Genomic DNA, 12,378 nt, shown 5'->3' on the forward strand with positions numbered 1-12,378 from the left:
TCTTGTTAAGCCATAACTATGTATACGTGTATAACTCTTACCTTTGAATCATTAAAGTGGATTATAAGATAAAGTTTGAAGTGACAGAATAGCTAACAAAACAACCACCTGATAGCAAGTTTTCTGATGAGACTAGAGATAACTGGGGTAGAGACCAACATAAGGTAACAGTTTCTTAAATGTGTGCATTTTCCTCATAAGTAAAAAAAAAATGTGAATTGAATTGTAGACTGCAGTCGCCCAAGTTGGGCAGCATTATACCACCATGCTGCCCACTGATGGCCTGTGCATGAGGTCAGGTGCTGCTATCCTACCTGCAGCCTTCCAGGTACTGTGTGACTGCAGTTGATGGGGAATTTCCTCTGGTGTTTGCCTTCATCCCTCCTCTCCCGTGCAGAGGCTGTGGAGCACCAGTGAAAGCTCTTAGGATGTCCTGTGCTGTTTAAAGTGACTGTTCTGTGAAGAGAGGACACAACTTGGTCTGACCTCCACACTGTGCTCTTTGGTCAGATCTCAGGAATGTCTTATTTACCCAATGACAAAGCCAAACTGTTAGCTCAATTGTACTCATCTACTGACAATATTAAAGTTGACGTTAATAAAGCAATGAAGAACTGGCTAGCTGTTTTGCTCTGTTTGTGCCTTGTATGTGTGATTTTGTTTGTATGTGTGATTTTGTTTCTCCTTGATAAAATCCTAAATAAGGAAGAAGCTGTTCTTTAAACCAGGAGAGAGATCCATGTCCCCAACAAGCCCTGGAAAGGGTAGTAGGCAGGAGGTAGACCACTAAAGGACAGTATGCAGCCTGAAAAGCCAGCCCTGAGCCAACTCCTTATGTTAGGTCAGAGCATTTAAACCATGTGGTTGGAATACAAGAGAATACCTGCTAGATAAATGAAAGATAGACCAGAGCTTCAAAACTAAAGTTGGCTGGATATATCTGGTATGTCGTGGTCCTTATTTCTATCATTCTCACTAACTGGTCATCAAGGGGTTTTTGTTCTAGAATGTTTGGTAGAGATGGAAGAACCAGTCTGCCACTGAGTCATCTGCAGGGCCTAGTCTTTCTGTTGCTGGCTTTTTTAACTCACTAAGCTGGTTCCCTGGCCTGTAAAATTAGCATCTTAGTTAGTATGCTTATTTCATAAAACTTCAAAAACTTTTAAAATAGTTGATATAATTGATAGAAAATATATCAAATGTATCAAAATACAAAATTATTTAAAAATACCAGGGACTTCCCTGATGCTCCAGTGGCTAAGACTCTGCACTCCTAATGCAGAGGGCCTGGGTTAAATCCCTGGTTGGGGAACTAGAGCCCACATGCTGCAATGCTGCAAGTGAGTCCTGGTGCAGCCAAGTAAATATTAAATAGTTGACATTTTTCTATAAAAATAACAGTTGATTATAGGGTCATATAGAAAATTGATAGAATGCAAATCAAAATTTTACCTCACTTAACTGGACATCTCACATTCCATGCAGTTCACCCATTGAAAGAATACATTTTAGTGGTACTTAGCATACTCAAAGAGTTCTATAACCATCACTGTGGTTCATTTTAGGACATTTGTATCACTCCAGAGAGAACTGTACCCCTGAGTAGTCCGTCCCCATTCACTGTCCCAGCCCCTGGTAACCACTCATGTGTTTACTGTTTCTAGGGATTTAACATATTCTGGACAGTTTGTATGAATGGCATCATACAGTAATGTGACCTTTTTGTCTCCTAGCTTCTTAGCATAATGTATTTCAGGTTCATCTACACTAGAGCATGTTACAAAATTTCATTCTTTTTTATGGCCACATAATAGTCCATCCTCTGTATAGACTGTTTTGTCCATTGGTTTACTTTTTGTCTGTTGTGAATAATGCTATGAACATTCCTTTTCAAGTTTGTGGATTATAGTTTTACTTTGGGTGTATATAAAGCTAGGAGTTGCTGGGTCATGTGATAATTCTGTTTACTCTTTTGAATGTGTATGTGTGTGGGAGTAGTTAAAGCAGATTCACGAGGGGTGAATGAAACAATGACCATAATGGCACCATGACATCTTTAAAGCACTCTAAGGTAAAGCTGTTGTGAACACAGATTAGCTGGGATGTGTGACCATGCACTGTGCACCACACCAGCTTGTATTTAGATGTATAATGCCTGATTTGGTGATGTCCACAACAAATACTGTGCAGCAGTGCACTGTTGAAGCCTAAATGGAGTTCCAAATACAATCCATGATAAAAACTCCATTCCAAAAGCCTGAGTTCAGGCCCCACCGGTGTTGGGCAAGAACAGAAGAGCTGACCTTAGGAATAGGGACTGGGAGGAGAGAATCATGTAGGGATGGGAGTGGCCCAGTTACACCTCCAGGGTGCAGAGTAGCCCAGGTTATAGGGGACAGGAGCGCTGTCTACTGGTCTAGGTGCTTAAGTGTCTGTCCCTTGATCTGGAGCCACAGACTCGGGTGACCCTGCCGCATGATTCTAATCCGCAGGTTGCATACACGTGTATGTAAAGCTGAACTAAAGTCACCCGCTTTGACCTCAGTTTCATTTGTCAAAGGGGATGACAGTGCTGAGGGTGGGAACAGCTTCTCCCATAGGGTTGTGGCCAGGATTTTAGAAATGCCATATAAATGTCCCCACTGAGGACTACCCTAGCTTGTGGCGCGTTTGTACTCCCCAGCAGTGCCCTCCAGACTCCGATCGCACCCATGCACGCCCCAGCCACTTTCCAGCCTCAGTGGGATCGCCCAGGGCTCGGCAGGGAATCGGCCCCACCTTCTCCCTCTCTGGTCAACCCTCTCCTCGGCAGCCTTGGCTGCTCGAACCTCCCCCCACCTCCGACCTGCCTGTACCTACCCACCATTTGGCCACTGCCTGGCGAAGGCCTGCACCCCACCCGCCCCGCCGGCTCTCCGCATACCTTGTGCCCCACTGCCCGGGGCCGGCCAATCCATGCGGCCCGGGCCACGTCATTGGGTTTTGTCCGGTCATTCACTGAGCCTTAGCCAATCAGCATCGCATGCACCACCCTAGGGGGTGGGGCCTCCCTGAAAGGGGTGAATCTGATGGCGTGAGGCTGCAGCCTCGGCCCCCGAAGCAGAGATAGGCTTGCAGTGGCCTGGGTCCCCAGAAGCAAGCCGAATAAGGACAGTGCTCCCAACCGAGAGCTGACAGCTGGCAGAGAGCAAGAGGTATGGCCCGAGAGAAGAGGAAGCTGAGGTCGGTTGAGGTAGGGGTGGACGGGTGGGGTGGGGGCGTGGTGGCAGATATGCGTGAAGGTGCACAAAAGGCTGGTGGCAAAGGTGTGCAGCACAAGCCCTCCCGGACATAAAAGGACAGAGAAAGTGATGCCACTTGGAGAGTTGGGGTCTGGGAGTGGAGTCCTCCAGTTGGGGCACGCCCACCTACAGACATGCCTCCCCAAGGACAGCTTTACCAGCCACCAGAGAGGAAGACAGTTACATTCTATCTCCCTACTGTGGCACAATACCTTGCTGGGCCATGTGCAGGATGAGAAACGGGGTGCCTGACACCCAGTAATCCTGAAATGATCCTACAGGGTTCCCTGCTTACTGAGAACAAACAGAAAACTTGCAGGCCACTCAAGCAATAAGGGAGGAGTGTAGTGGAGAGCCCCCCACCCTTACTGTATCCCTGTCCCCTGGGTCATGCAGTAATCGGACCCCACTTAGGGGTCTAAAGGGCTTCCCTTGTGGCTCAGCTGGTAAGACACCTGCAATGCGGGAGACCTGGGTTTGATCCCTGGGCTGGGAAGATCCCCGGGAAAAGGGAAAGGCTACCCACTCCAGTATTCTGGCCTGGATAATTCCATGGACAATATATCCATGGGGTCGCAAAGAGTCAGACATGATTGAGTGACTTTGACTTCACTCACTTCACTATGGGTCTCGTGGCAACAGGACATGGTGGCAGAGGGTCTGGAGGACAACTGGTGTCCCCTTGCAAGGCATTGGCACCAGGTGAGGTAATGACACAGTCCTCAAAGGACAGAACACCAGCCTCCCAGACACAGCTGGGCAAGCTACTTCCGTCAGCAAGGGAGGCTTTGCGGGACTGTCAGCTTCCACTGAGGGCAAACAAATATCCCAAGTCTCAGTTTTTAAGGCCCCACTCATCCACGCAGTGGAAGGCTGCACAGGCGCCGGCCTGAAGCCTGATTCTGGGGGAGGTCGCTGAGGTGACCACACGCGGACTGCCCACTCGAGGAGCCCCTTGGACGGCTAGGGAGCCCGCACCCACACGAAGACAATTACCTGTGGTGAGCTGAGTGCCAGGCTGTGACGGTGCAGGAGCGGCCAAGAGGAGCTACCCCACGCCCAAGGCCAGGGGTGGCAGCTGAGAGGAGCAACCCCATGTCCAAGGAGCGGTGGCTGCGTGGGTGCAGGAGGGCCAAGAGGCGCTATTCCACGTTCAAGGTCAGGAGGGGCAGCGGTGAAGAGATACCCCTCATCCAAGGTAAGGAGCAGCAGCTGTGCTTTGCTGGAGCAGCCATGAAGAGGTACCCCACGTCCAAGGTAAGAGAAACCCAAGTAAGATGGTAGGTGTTGCGAGAGGGCATCAGAGGGCAGACACACTGAAACCATACTCACAGAAAACTAGTCAATCTAATCACACAGACCACAGCCTTGTCTAACTCAATGAAACTAAGCCATGGCATGTGGGGCCACCCAAGATGGGTGGGTCATGGTGGAGAGGTCTGATAGAATGTGGTCCATTGGAGAAGGGAATGGCAAACCACTTAAGTATTCTTGCCTTGAGAACCCCATGAACAGTATGAAAAGGCAAAATGATAGGATACTGAAAGAGGAACTCCCCAGGTCAGTAGGTGCCCAACATGCTACTGGAGATCAGTGGAGAAATAACTCCAAAAAGAATGAAGGGATGGACCCAAAGCAAAAACAATACCCAGCTGTGGATGTGACTGGTGATAGAAGCAAGGTCCAATGCTATAAAGAGCAATATTGCATAGGAACCTGGAATGTTAGGTCCATGAATCAAGGCAAAGTGGAAGTGGTCAAACAGATGGCAAGAGTGAACGTCGACATTCTAGGAATCAGTGAACTAAAATGGACTGGAATGGGTGAATTTAACTCAGATGACCATTATATCTACTACTGCGGGCAGGAATCCCTCAGAAGAAATGGAGTAGCCATCATGGTCAACAAAAGAGTCCGAAATGGAGTACTTGGATGCAATCTCACAAACGACAGAATGATCTCTGTTCATTTCCAAGGCAAACCATTCAATATCACGGTAATCCAAGTCTATATCCCAACCCATAATGCTGAAGAAGCTGAAGTTGAACGGTTCTATGAAGACGTACAAGACCTTTTAGAACTAACACCCAAAAAAGATGTCCTTTTCATTATAGGGGACTGGAATGCAAAAGTAGGAAGTCAAGAAACACCTGGAGTTAACAGGCAAATTTGGCCTTGGAATGCGGAATGAAGCAGGGCAAAGACTAATACAGTTTTGCCAAGAAAATGCACTGGTCATAGCAAACATTCTCTTCCAACAACAGAAGAGAAGACTCTACACATGGACACCACCAGCTGGTCAACACCAAAATCAGATTGATTATATTCTTTGCAACCAAAGATGGGGAAGCTCTATACAGTCAGCAAAAACAAGACCAGAAGCTGACTGTGGCTCAGATCATGAACTCCTTATTGCCAAATTCAGACTTAAATTGAAGAAAGTGGGGAAAACCACTAGACCATTCAGGTATGACCTAAATCAAATCCCTTATGATTATACAGTAGAAGTGAGAAACAGATTTAAGGGACTAGATCTGATAGACAGAGTGCCTGATGAACTATGGACGGAGGTTCATGACATTGTACAGGAGACAGAGATCAAGACCATCCCCATGGAAAAGAAATGCAAAAAAGCAAAATGGCTGTCTGGGGAGGTCTTACAAATAGCTGTGAAAAGAAGAGAAGCAAAAAGCAAAGGAGAAAAGGAAAGATATAGCATTTGAATGCAGAGTTTCAAAGAAGAGCAAGGAGAGATAAGAAAGCCTTCCTCAGTGATCAATGCAAAGAAATAAAGGAAAACCCAGAATGGGAAAGACTAGAGATCTCCAAGAAAATTAGAGCTACCAAGGGAACATTTCATGCAAAGATAGGCTCAATAAAGGACAGAAATGGTATGGACCTAACAGAAGCAAAAGATATTAAGAAGAGGTGGCAAGAATACACAGAAGAACTGTACAAAAAAGATCCTCACGACCAAGATAATCACAATGGTGTGATAACTCATCTACAGCCAGACATCCTGGAATGTGAGGTCAAGTGGGCCTTGAAAGCATCACTACAAACAAAGCTAGTGGAGGTGATGGCATTCCAGTTGAGCTGTTTCAAATCCTGAAAGATGATGCTGTGAAACTGCTGCACTCAATATGCCAGCAAATTTGGAAAACTCAGCAGTGGCCACAGAACTGGAAGAGGTCACTTTTCATTCCAATCCCAAAGAAAGGCAATGCCAAAGAATGCTCAAACTACTGCACAACTGCACTCATCTCACACGCTAGTAAAGTAATGCTCAAATTCTCCAAGACAGGCTTCAGCAATACGTGAACCGTGAACTCCCTGATATTCAAGCTGGTTTTAGAAAAGGCAGAGGAACCAGAGATCAAATTGCCAACATCTGCTGGATCATCGAAAAAGCAAGAGAGTTCCAGAAAAACATCTATTTCTGCTTTATTGACTATGGCAAAGCCTTTGACTGTGTGGATCACAATAAACTGTGGAAAATTCTTCAAGAGATGGGAATACCAGACCATCTGACCTGCCTCTTAAGAAACCTATAGTTAGAACTGGACATGGAACAACAGACTGGTTCCAAATAGGAAAAGGAGTACGTCAAGGCTGTATATTGTCACCCTGCTCATTTAACTTATATGTAGAGTACATCATGAGAAACGCTGGGCTGGAAGAAGCACAAGCTGGAATCAAGACTCCCAGCAGAAATATCAATAACCTCAGATATGCAGATGACACCACCCTTATGGCAGAAAGTGAAGAGGAACTAAAAAGCCTCTTGATGAAAGTGAAAGAGGAGAGTGAAAAAGTTGGTTTAAAGCTCAACATTCGGAAAACGAAGATCATGGCATCTGATCCCATCAATTCATGGGAAGTAGATGGTGAAACAGTGGAAACAGTGTCAGACTTTATTTGGGGGGGCTCCAAAATCACTGCAGATGGTGATTGCAGCCATGAAATTAAAAGACGCTTACTCCTTGGAAGGAAAGTTATGACCAACCTAGATAGCATATTCAAAAGCAGAGACATTACTTTGCCATCAAAGGTCCATCTAGTCAAGGCTATGGTTTTTCCAGTGGTCATGTATGGATGTGAGAGTTGGACTGTGAAGAAAGCTGAGCGCCGAAGAATTGATGCTTTTGAACTGTGGTGTTGGAGAAGACTCTTGAGAGTCCCTTGGACTGCAAGGAGATCCAACCAGTCCATTCTAAAGGAGATCAGTCCTGGGATTTCTTTGGAAGGAATAATGCTAAAGCTGAAACTCCAGTACTTTAGCCACCTCATGCGAAGAGTTGACTCATTGGAAAAGACTCTGATGCTGGGAGGGATTGGGGGCTGGAGGGGAAGGGAACGACAGAGGATGAGATGGCTGGATGGCATCACTGACGCAATGGACATGAGTTTGAGTGAACTCCGGGAATTGGTGGTGGACAGGGAGGCCTGGCGTGCTGCGATTCATGGGGTCGCAAAGAGTTGGACACGACTGAGTGACTGAACTGAACTGAACTGACATCTACGCAGTGCCCTGCCTTTCACCTAGGAAATGCAGACAGGCTGGGAATTCAAGCGACCTGGGCATTCTGCAACTGACATGGTGGAATGCTGTGTTTGATTTCCAGCCCTGTCAGCCCTGCAGGCACGGGAATTAACAGGCTGCCATGAAAGAGCTGTGGCTGTCATCCTGTGACTTGAGCCGAGAGGTTAAGGCAGGTGTCCTTGACAGTTTCCTCCCAGGGACACTGTAGTCACCGCACAGCCCAGCCTTGGTTCCCGGCGTTCCCTCCATGACAGTTCAGGGTAGCAGCCACTCTGGCTCCTTGGGCACTTGCTGCCCTTGGCCCTTCACCCCAGTCGAGCGCGGGGGCAGCATGGTGACTGCTGAGACCCCCACAGGTCATGAGAACCTCAAGCATAGGTGGTCACTCAGGGATGGCTCGGAGGGCTGAAGGCACGCAGCGAGTACAGGAATCAGCTGCCGCCCCAGACCCGGGGCAAGAAGGGAAGGGGTTGACGTCATCGGAAGCCCGGAAGCCAGGATGAGGGGCCACGAAGACTGGGCCATCTCTCCTCAAGGTCACTGCCTTGTCATCTTCCGAGTCATCTACCTGTGGTTTGATTCATCAGCTGAGATTTTTATTTCAAAGACTGGTTTTGTTTCTAATGTCTAAAGTTATTTTTTTAGTTTTAAATTCTGCCTAGACTTTTAGAATTTGTCTTATCTTTTTTATTCCTTCTTGTGTATCTACTTTTTTAAGTTTATTTTTAATTGGAGGATAACTGCTTTACAATACTGTGATGGTTTCTGTTGTACATCAACATGGATCAGCCATAGGTATACATATGTCCCCCTCCCTCTTGAACCTCCCTCCCACCTCCCACCGTGTGTGTCTCTTTTGGTGTGTCTCGGAGGCTAGTGAAGATTTGGGGAGTTGCAGTAGCCTTCTATCACAGGAATGCAGATGACTGGTAAATATCCATGAGAACTGCTCTCTGATCTCATGAGAATTTCAAAGTCCCCCCGATTAGGCACAAGAGTACAGGTGTTTCTCTTTCTCACCTCCTTCCTTTATGGACTGGTCCAAGGCCCGGGGATATTCACTGGGACTCACCTCTGATGCCTTCAGGACAAGCTGATGTGTGATATGATGCCCCAGGAACCTCCTTGGGAGCCAGATGGAAAATGTAGCCTGCAAAAGGGCTTCCCTGAGCGCACAGTTGGTAAAGAATCCACCTGGAATGCAGGAGACCTCGGTTTTATTCCTAGGTCGGGAAGATCCTCTGGAGAAGGGATAGGCTACCCACTCCAGTATTCTTGGGCTTCCCTGGTGGCTCAGCTGGTAAAGAATCCCACCTGCAATGCAGGAGAGCTGGGTTCGATCCCTGGGTTGGGAATATCTCTTGGTGAAAGAAAAGGCTAACCACACCAGTATTCTGGCCTAGATAATTCCATGGACTCTATAGTCCATGGGGTCGCAAAGAGTTGGACACGACTGAATGACTTTCACTTCACTTTACAGCCTGCAAAAGGAGGTCAGGCTTAGAGGCCAATGTCCCTATCCACCCCTCCCTCCTGCTAGCTAGAGATTCAGAACAAGCTGCTCAAGCCTTCCGTGTCCTCATTTGCTCATCTGGAGAAGGGGGTGACATGCTACTGACTTCCTAGGGCCACCGCGAGGCTGGGATGGGTGAATCCAGGCCCGTAGCAGACACTCCCAGCCCTTACCGAAAATTATATCATCTGGCCTCTGACAGTGACGCCCTGGGGACGTAACAAAGCCACTCCTCTCTCTGAGGGACCTGCCAGCGTTCCATGAGGATGGGTGGTGTCTTCAACGTGAGATTGCAAACCAGTCTTCAGCTGGCCCTCTGGGAGTCCTGAGTGGGAAGCCAGAGGTAAGGCATCCCTTCTGGGAGCATTCCCTCTGCCAGGAGCCCAGCAGTACAACCACAGTGCCGGGGATCGGGGGCGGGGGGGAACCTCCCTCAGCCAGTGGTTTGCTGAAGCCCCACTGTCTGTGGCAGCGGGATGGAAGCCCCTGCTTGTAAATGACGGGAACCGGTCTTTTGCTCACTCAGACACATGCTGGGATGGACCCAGTTCCTTTTACAGCCTTGTGCTTCCTTCTTACGGTGCAGGTGACCTTCAAGAGCAATGGTTTTAGGTGGATTCTCGTTTTTTATTTGTGCTTTCCCCATGGATCTCGCTTGCTCACTGGCGGGCCACCTATGCATTTAAATAATATAAAACACTTCATGTACAGGTTTCCTTGTCTTTTCCCCAACTGACCTGGCATCCCAGGAGTTCAGGGGCACTGGCCCCAGTCCTGGCCTACCTAGCTTGAGATCATAGGACACCTCCTCACACACACACACACACACACAGTAGTGGGGCCAGCAGGACAGCAATCAGCCAGCCTGGGTCCACACAGCATCGGGTGTGGGAACTTGGAAATTCTGCCCTGAGTCACATGACTCTCCTCACTTGAGGCAGGGCTATTTTGTGCCCAAGATACACAACCCAGAAATCATCAATCTGGAGTTTAATAATAATTTGGTCACATAAAATTGTGTAACTTCTTGACAGCCAAAACCAGCCGGCCTAGTCTTTTGAGACAAGAGACAGGAATCCCACAGCGGTCCAGTGGTTAAGACACCATGCTTCTACTGCAGGGGCCGGGCTTGGTTCAATTCTTGGTATAGGAACTAAGATCTGGCATGGCATGCTATGCAGCCAAAAAAGGAGATCCCTTTCTTCCGCAGCCCCTAAGGTGCTTGGTCCTTCTGAGAAGTCAAGCCCGTTTTGGGGTGAGGCCCTCACTTCATCTCACGACTAGCACTGAGCCAGCAGCCCCACCGAGCACTCACCCGCACTGTGGCTTCTGTCTCGGAGCTTCCTTGCACCTACTCAGCCCTCATTCTGCCCAGTGAGGTGATGGTCACAGAGGATAAGATCAGTGCCCTCGTTAAAACAGCCGGTGTAAATGTTGACCCTTTCTGGCCAGGCTTGTTTGTAAAGGCTTTGGCCAGTGTCAGCATCGGCAGCTTCATCTGCCATGTGGGGGCTGGTGGACCTGTCCCAACAACTGGTGCTGCACCACCATAAGGTCCTGCCCCCTCCACCACTGCTGCCCCAGCAGAGAAGAAGAAAGAAAGAAAAAAGAATCTGAAGACTCTGATGATGACATGAGCTTTGCTCTTTTTGACTAAACCTCTGTAGTAACTTCTCTGGTGGCTCAGATGGTAAAGTGTCTGCCTACAACGTGGGAGACCCAGGTTCGATCCCTGGGTCGGGAAGATCCCCTGGAGAAGGAAATGGCAACCCTCTCCAGTACTCTTGCCTGGAAAATCCCATGGGCGGAGGATCCCGGTAGGCTACAGTTCATGGAGTCACAGAAAATCAGACACGACTGAGCAACTTCACTCACTTTAGTAACACATTCAAGAAGAAACTGAGCTCTTTAGAGAGAGACTGAGAGAAAAATCTCTGCAACATATGGAGCACAGGGCTAACAGCCCTGCTATATGCCGATCAGGGTCTTTTGGGGAGGCAACTGCTTAGTATCAATAAACATGGTAAATGCCCATAGGTTTTGACCTGGTAGTTCCACTTAAAGGTAATATCTATCCTGAGGGAGATTTTCAGATCTTCAGAGGTGCTAACAAACAAACAAGAAGAACAGAAAAAGTTATACTACATCAGTTGGGGATTTGTTATGTAAACTATTGTACATGTGTTCTGTTCAATACCTTGTGGCCAGAGATGACATGAGCTAGACTTTTGTGTAGTGACAAGGAAGACTTTTGCAGATATATTATTGCTAGTTAAAATCACACTGAATATACAGGGTGTGTGTTTTTTTAACCTGCGTGAGGAACTATGTAGGTGATCCCATAGAAGAATATAGTTAGAGGTGAGAAACAGAATTGTTAACAGTCTTGCCTAAAACAATGTTTTGTAAAAATCTTCAATTATGTGCTTTAAAAATATCCACGGTGGTAAGGTAAAATGGTCCAGCCACAGTGGAATGCAAATTGGCAGTTTCTTCTAAGGCTAATCGACCACTTCCTTAGGACACAGCACTTGCACTGCTGGGCATTCATGCCAATGAAATGGAAAATTCTGACCACAGGGAAGCCTGGATACAAATGTTCAAAGCAGATTTTTTCTAGAAACCTAAAAGTGGAAACAGGCAACAGTGGGTGAAGGCTTGAACAACTGTGGCTGACCCACACCAAGGAAGAAGGCTAGCAATACACAGGGAGAACTGACCGCTGAAACCAATTGAGATGGATGGATCTCAAGGGCAGTGTGTGATTTAAAAAAGCACACCCCGTTATCAAATTGCATGGTTTCATTAATGTACTGACGTGTGTGTGTGTGTGTGTGTGTGTGTGGCAAGGTATGCAGCATCCTAGCTACCCATCCAGGAATCGAACCCAAGCCATTGGCAGCGGGAGTGTGGTGTCTTAAACACTGGCGCGCGCAAGCGCACACACACACACACAGAACCCTGAGCAGCTTTCCGATGGTACCAATGCCACTTCCTGGTGAGGGCCCACTGGCTACGCAACACGCTGGTACTGACGCAAC

General features: G+C 47.7%; 1 pseudogene; it reads left to right on the forward strand.

The window, feature by feature from the left end:
• The first annotated feature begins 3,196 nt into the window (after window positions 1-3,196).
• Window positions 3,197-10,994, forward strand: LOC138071713 (large ribosomal subunit protein P1-like; annotated as a pseudogene).
• The last annotated feature ends 1,384 nt before the right edge of the window (window positions 10,995-12,378 follow it).

The sequence above is a fragment of the Capricornis sumatraensis genome, chromosome X (genome assembly GCF_032405125.1).
Source record: "Capricornis sumatraensis isolate serow.1 chromosome X, serow.2, whole genome shotgun sequence".
Lineage (NCBI taxonomy): Eukaryota > Metazoa > Chordata > Mammalia > Artiodactyla > Bovidae > Capricornis > Capricornis sumatraensis.